This window comes from Schistocerca cancellata, chromosome 8, assembly GCF_023864275.1.
Source record: "Schistocerca cancellata isolate TAMUIC-IGC-003103 chromosome 8, iqSchCanc2.1, whole genome shotgun sequence".
Lineage (NCBI taxonomy): Eukaryota > Metazoa > Arthropoda > Insecta > Orthoptera > Acrididae > Schistocerca > Schistocerca cancellata.
This window is the reverse complement of record NC_064633.1, coordinates 47,079,070-47,086,903: the sequence shown is the minus strand read 5'-3', so window position 1 is coordinate 47,086,903 and position 7,834 is coordinate 47,079,070. Positions and strand designations below refer to the sequence as shown.

General features: G+C 38.0%; 1 non-coding gene across 1 annotated transcript; it reads right to left on the bottom strand.

The window, feature by feature from the left end:
- Positions 1 to 4,869: 4,869 nt before the first annotated feature.
- LOC126096071 (U6 spliceosomal RNA) lies at positions 4,870 to 4,972 on the bottom strand. The gene has a single exon (XR_007522026.1). It is a non-coding gene; the product is annotated as a U6 spliceosomal RNA (small nuclear RNA).
- Between the last annotated feature and the right edge of the window lie 2,862 nt (positions 4,973 to 7,834).

Genomic DNA, 7,834 nt, shown 5'->3' with positions numbered 1-7,834 from the left:
GCTGAAGCGTGCTCGGATAGCCGAAGCAATTAAGGCTAACGCTTGCAATAGCTCGGAAATCTGGGTTGGAGTCCGATACCGGCACAGATTTACGTGTATCACTATTGGGTAGCAGATCAGAAGACCAGCTGCGGTCAAGGCTTACGCAGTCAGCAAATAAATTTCGAAATATTCCATACAGCTATGGGTCGTCAACTGTATCTGTTCTCTAAGACATGCACATAAGGTTACAAATCTATGAGACGTATGACGATAATAACACTGGTCTCAGCTCCTCACTGTCTCCTCCTGTCTGTGACAATTCAAGTAACATTACCTCAGTGATACATGGAAGGACACATTGTGACATAGGGAAGATTGTGTTAGTCCAGGGAGTGTGCACGGATAGCCGAAGTGTCGGATCATAGATGCTGTCGACGACCTCCTGAATGGCTGTTTTCAGCTCAGCAACAGTTTTGGGTTTATTGCTGTACACCCTGTCTTCAATATAGCCCCACAAAAAGGAGTGGCATGTGTTCAGATTCGGACAACAAGGAGGCCAATCGAGTCCCATGCCATTGGCCTCTGGGTACCCCAGAACCAGAATGCAACCCTCAAGGTACACCTCGAGGACATCAACACTCTCCTGCTTCCATGGGGTCGAGCTCCGACTTGCATGAACCACACCTTGTCGAAATCAGGGTCACTTTGAATAATGGATATGAAATCATCTTCCAAAACCTTCACGTACCGTTTGGTAGTCACCATGCCATCAAGGAATATCGCACCGATTATTCCTTGACAGAACATTGCACACGACACAGTCACCCGTTGAGGATGAAGAGACATTTCGATGGCGAAATGCAAATTCCCGCTCCCCCAAACACACCAAATTTGCTTATTGACGAACTCATCCAAACGAAAGTTGGCTTCGTCGCTATACCAAACCATACTGCGCGTACTAATTCCCATCATTGGACACCGCGGCCAATCGTGTCCTAACGCACACCATAAGGTACGACTATTTTGTTTCATATAGTTTAATAATTGTCGCCCTGTCAGTACTACAAGACTAGGCGGACATATGTGACGTCCGTTGGTGTTCGTTACGTCATATACATATATATATATATATATGCCCTCCAATGCTAAATTTGTGATCCCTTGATGCCTCAGAACATGTCCTACCAAACGATCCCTCCTTCTAGTCAAGTTGTGCCACAAACTTCTCTTCTCCCCAATCCTATTCAATACCTCCTCATTAGTTACGTGATCTACCCATCTAATCTTCAACATTTTTCTGAAGCACCACATTTCAAAAGCTTCTATTCTCTTCTCGTCCAAACTATTTACTGTCCATGTTTCACTTCCATACATAGCTACACTCCATACAAATACTTTCAGAAACGACTTCCTGACACTTAAATCTGTACTCGATGTTAACAAATGTCTCTGCTTCAGAAACGCTTTCCTTGCCATTGCCAGTCTACATTTTATATCCTCTCTGCTTCGACCATCATCAGTTATTCTGCTCCCCAAATAGCAAAACTCCTTTACTACTTTAAGTGATTTTCTAATCTAATTCCCTCAGCATCACCCGACTTAATTCGACTACATTCCATTATCCTTGTTTTGATTTTGTAGATGTTCACCTTATATCCTCCTTTCAAGACACTGTCCATTCCATTCAACTGCTCTTCCAAGTCCTCTTCTGTCTCTTACAGAATTACAATGTCATCGGCGAACCTCAAAGTTTTTATTTCTTCTCCATGGATTTTAATACCTACTCCTAATTTTTCTTTTGTTTCCATTACTGCTTGCTCAATATACAGATTGAATAAAATCGGGGAGAGGCTACAACCCTGTCTCACTCCCTTCCCAACCACTGTTTCCCTTTCATGCCCCTCGACTCTTATAACTGCCGTCTGGTTTCTGTACAAATTGTAAATAGCCTTTCGCTCCCTGTATTTTACCCCCGCCACCTTTATAATTTGAAAGAGAGTATTCCAGTCAACATTGTCAAAAGCTTTCTCTAAGTCTACAAATGCAAGAAACGTAGGTTTGTCTTTCCTTAATCTTTCTTCTAAGATAAGTCGTAAGGTCAGTATTGCCTCACGTGTTCCAACATTTCTACGGAATCCAAACTGATCTTCCCTGAGGTCGGCTTCTACCAGTTTTTCCATTCGTCTGTAAATAATCCGTGTTAGTATTTTGCAGCTGTGACTTACTAAACTGATAGTTCGGTAATTTTCACATCTGTCAACACCTGCTTTCTTTGGGATTGGAATTATTATATTCTTCTTGAAGTCTGAGGGTATTTCCCCTGTCTTGTACATTTTGCTCTCCAGATGGTAGAGTTTTCTCAGAACTGGCTCTCCCGAGGCCGTCAGTAGTTCTCATGGAATGTTGTCTACTCCTGGGACCTTGTTTCGACTCAGGTCTTTCAGTGCTCTGTCAAACTCTTCACGCAGTATCGTATCTCCAATTTCATCTTCATCTACGTCCTCTTTCATTTCCATAATATTTTCCTCAAGTACATCGTCCTAGTATAGACCCTCTATATACTCCTTCCACCTTTCTGCTTTCCCCTCTTTGCTTAGAACTGGGTTTCCATCTGAGCTCTTGATATTCATTCAAGTGTCTCTCTTTCCTCCAAAGGTCTCTCTAATTTTCCTGTAGGATGTATCTATCTTATCCCTAGTGAGATAAGCCTCCACATCCTTACATTTGTCCTCTAGCCATCCCTGCTTTACCATTTTACACTTCCTGTCGATCTCATTTTTGAGACGTTTGTATTCCTTTTTGCCTGTTTCATTTACTGCATTTTTATACTTTCGCTTTTCATCAATTAAATTCAATATTTCTTCTGTTACCCGAGGATTTCTACTATCCCTCGTCTTTTTACCTACTTGATACTCTGCTGCCTTCACTACTTCATCCCTCAGAGCTACCCATTCTTCTTCTACTGTATTTCTTTCCCCCATTCCTGTCAATTGTTCCCTTATGCTTTCCCTGAAACTCTGTACAACCTCTGGTTCTTTCAGTTTATCCAGGTCCCATCTCCTTAAATTCCCACCTTTGGTACTTTCTTTTAGTAATGTGTTCATAATCATACATACATACATACATACATACATACATATATATATATATATGTATATATATATATATATATATATATATATATTTTTCGTGTAATTCTTTCTGAAGTACAATCAAAATAATTTGTTTCAATGAATATTTTTTTCATTTTAATTTCTGTGATTGTGGTACTTTCTTTTGGTAATGTGTACATAATCATATATATTATGTATAATTTTATTTTTAATTTATCAGCATGATTGTTTCTCTCAGCGATATTGACTTTTCACATCACTTTTATTTACGTGTATAAGTAAATATGAAACAGTTTCTTGAAGAGCCTTAGTTATTCATGTACCAACTTTTGATTTTGAACGTGATGACTAAAATATAGTTGCCGTTAACTGAATTGAATGTAATTTTGTTAATTTCTATTTAATTTCTATTTACTAATTGCAAAGTGAGGCTTGATAGAATTTCGATTGTTGCTGTGGAGCGGCCAAGATAAAACTTAGTGAACTCATGGAATCTGTATACTTTAAAAACATGAAAGTTAACGTAAATTAATTATCTGTTGGAATTTAAAAAGTTTCTTATAACGAAATCTCTCGCATTTACAGTTACTGTTAACACTGAAAAATAAATTAATACTTCGGTGCGTAATGGCCGACCAGTGGCTGCATCGGAAGATGAGCTTCTCGCTGCGCAAATTACTAAAATAATGCATATTAAAAATACTTAGGCACTGCGAGCATTTGAGGTGACAACTATTACAAAGAAATTCATTTTGTAATAATAATAACAAGTTTATTTTAGCAATAAACACGAATAACTTACATAAAATATGTGTAGCCGTTCAATGGCTGCCTTCCTTATAGCGAAACAAAACAGTGTGTGTCCCACAAAATACGTCCTTCCTCCTCGGCCGTACAATCGCGCCTCTTTCGATCCTTTTTTATTTTCATAGACATTAAATAAAGATGCTATCGCTGCATATCAGTTGTTTCAAGAACATTAACTATATCTTTTACACTAATTATATTCATAAAATATGTAAACTACGATTTACAACCGCTAAAAATGTCAATATTTATGTGACGTACCGTCACACATACCGTGAAAACAACTTTGGTATCGATTCGTCGATGCCTGATTCTTCCTGTAGCGGGAATGCCAGTAATGTTGCGACCATTAAGTGACGAGTTTAATCGACTACAGTACACGGCTGTAGACTGTGCGACGTGGAACGTTTTGGTAGGTCTGCTTAGCACAATAAAGGATATTATTACTGGAGCAATTCTGGGACCAAAGCGACGCACTGACCAAGTGTGTGGCCACACAATGGCCTCTATGACGCCCTGGCCAACAAGGGCTGTCACGCAAGCGAGTTTGGTTTGTAAGGATAAATTACTGTAATGAATATTCTCAACACACGTAAAAAAATCTTAACATTAATTTATTCTTTCTGTATAAAACTGTTAGTCTGTATTTCAACTTTTAATTCACTGATAAAGTGCCAGTTACATCTGTAATTATCATGTATTATGTACTTTAAACAATTTACGTGCACTATCATTGCAAGAGTCAATTATTATGAACACGTTACTAAAAGAAAATACCACAGTCACACAAATTAAAATGAAAAAAAATATTCATTGAAACAAATTATTTTGATTGTATTGCAGAAAGAATTACAGGAAATGTATAGGCAATCGCGAGTGAAAGATCATCGCCTGTTTATTGGAATGACGACAATGAAAATTTATGCCAGGTGGGGACTCGAACCCGGATATCCCGTTCCAAGCGAGAAGTCGCGTTAATCGCCTTTTTTTTTCAATTGTCATCCTTGCGCAGGAGCTATGCTAATCTTCTCTGTATCGTTACAATTTTAGTATCAAGCGAGTACGACGCTTCGGCTGTCCGTGATTCAGTGACGGCCAAACCAAATCTTCCATATGTTGTCGTCCATTTATCTAAACCTGCACATGCACGGTTACGTCCAGGAAGTACATATTTATTGAGAGTAGAAGGACTGGTATTGACGAATAAATACGAAATAGCAGTGCCTGTGTTATTATGAAGTATGATGCATGTCCGAATGAATGTTGTATGGCAATTCTTAAGAATACAGCCACTGCTGTTTCGTAGAAATAAACTTTCTGGATTTTGACTCGAACAAATGCTACAACATGACTTACTTTATGTATCAATTAACAATAATAATAATCACTACATGTTAACTTTAAATATAAATCACATTCCTTCTTACGTCATTTGCACTTAAGAATTTGTTTGCAGGTTTGATAACGTCAGTACTTTTAGTTATTTCTTAACGGAAAATTACCCAATATAAAACGATGTCAATCTTACAAATGCTGGAATTGACCGCTCAAAAGTACAAAAAGTAACAGGAATAGTTAAATCATTCGTACAAACTTCATGAACTGTATTTCACGCATGGGACGATTGGTTTTTCTACTCAAAATATTTGCGTGTCTAACGTGTTAGCCACTTCTTCTTTCTTCGTTCTGCACACATCCTGGAACGTGACTCCATGCAATGTTAGCTTGTCTTTATCAGAGTCTGCCGCGTATAACAGCTCCAAGTTGTTAAATCAGTCCTGAGACCTTCGTTTGAAATCTGCGATTTAGCAGATCCACAGACATATCGATTATTTAAAAAAAATATTTGTCTTTACATTTCCTCCGCTGTCTGATTAACACGAGGTTCACACCTTTCTCGTAGTATTTAGGCAACTTCATTATTCTAGGTAAAACTGGTTCACCAATGTTCAGTTCCTCTGCTTTCTTCGTGGTTTCACTCCACAACTCACAGAATATGCTCTTTGTGTAGATAAACTTGCTGGCAAAGTTTCCACCAAATTTTTGATTTCTCGGCTTGACAATGATTTCTTCTGAAAAGAAGAACTAAGTTGTTCAATCCTACCGAACACTCAAATTAATATTTTCAGGAAATTATGAAATCTAAAATTAAGTAGGTTTGAAAAATATCCACTAGCCTACGCACCGACCTCTCTCTTTTATGGTGATAGCTCTCTCACTTTTTTCTTCTGAAAACTCTTCCAAAACTTTCAAGAGAATTTCATAATTACTTTGCAACGATTTGATATAGATCTAGGCTCCAACTGGGAGACATTAATTGTGCCATCATAATATTGATCACGACACTATTTTATGTCGAGATATAAACGTCTTATGACATCCTGGATGACTTCAGACATTGACCTGGAACTTGTTGAAGCTAATTCATAGTAGTCCATAAACATGTCTTCAACGCGCAGATTTTTATCGACAGGTCTGAAGCCTATGGATATTGGTTCCTTGACTCATACGTCGGACATTTCATCTACAACGAGAGAAAAATATGCCACCGTAACAGATTTCACGATATTTTACTGTATATCGCTGGATAATAAGGTGACAGTTTCATTCAATATATCGTGAGAAACTCAATTATATGTTGTTTTCTGCAGCCAGGATTTAAACTCGGTAGAATTTACTGCTCTAAACATCATAACTGATGCATATTCCATGCACTGACTTAAAAATTGGAGGGATGTTGTTATCTTTACAATCGAATTGTGTGCATTTTCCATATCTCCTAATTTACGTGTTGAGATAAGAGGACATACTGGTTCCTTGTTTCGTAGATGCCAAAGTATTCATGGATGAACGTATTGATGAGTGGATGTGAACACTAAATCGTTCACTTGCCTTTTGCTACTGGGAAACTCCATTTCGAACAAATGCATTAGACGCATCCCTGTCTGCAGAAATAACAATTGCCGACGAACAGTGGAATCAAAAACGTTCTTACACACATTACGTAACACTTTGTCCAGTTCTTATGTCATAATAAATACAAAGAAATGTCTATTCCATCCTTAATGGTATGACCTGCTTGATGATTTTTTGACACTTGTTGCTAATGTACTGCGGGAAGTAGTACAAAACAAATCTCTGGTTGTTCTGACCGAGCATGCTTTTCGCAACGGCACGTTCAGTGTCAGTATTATCCACCTGCGATGATGACGACAAAAGACACGACGAATTTATCCACAGCAAATAACAAACCCTCTTTTCGAGTTCGAAAGTATGTAAAGATGTAACACTCAACACTGTGTTGCAGCTTTCCACACGCGTCCAGTAACAGTGCCACGTTTGGAAGTTGCGAAAACGTTTGCCCGGCGAAGAGCTTTTGCTCCAAGCATTTCCATGTCTCTCGAAGAAGAAACAAAACTATTAAAATCTAGCCCTTAAATCACAAGGTGACTTTGTGTAACGTATACTAAGAGTTATGGTGTCTGTGACCTCTACGCGTAAACTGAAATTTATAGGGTAAATCACTTGAAATTTTCCGTTTAATTTACACAACATTTATTTTTACAATTATTTTAGTATTGTGCAGTATTTTGCTTTTCATCCCATAAAATCATGTACGGTTTTAAACAGTGTCCGTAAACAAACTGTTAGAAAACTGAATTTTATATTGTGAAAATTATAGTAACGCCGTAGCAGGCCAATTTACTCATACAACTAAATTCCAGGGACTAAACTAGCACTTCATAATTGCACTCGATACGACGAAAAAATAAATCTGCAAAATTGACGTTCTACATTTCCCTTTATCACCACTCAGAACACATTTGATGTTAACTAACTCTTTAAGTATTTTATTGCAGAAGTAGGAAGGAGTCCAACAACACTGTCCTGAAGTTCTTCCTCTGAGTGATACTGTTTTTCGCCAGCAGAAT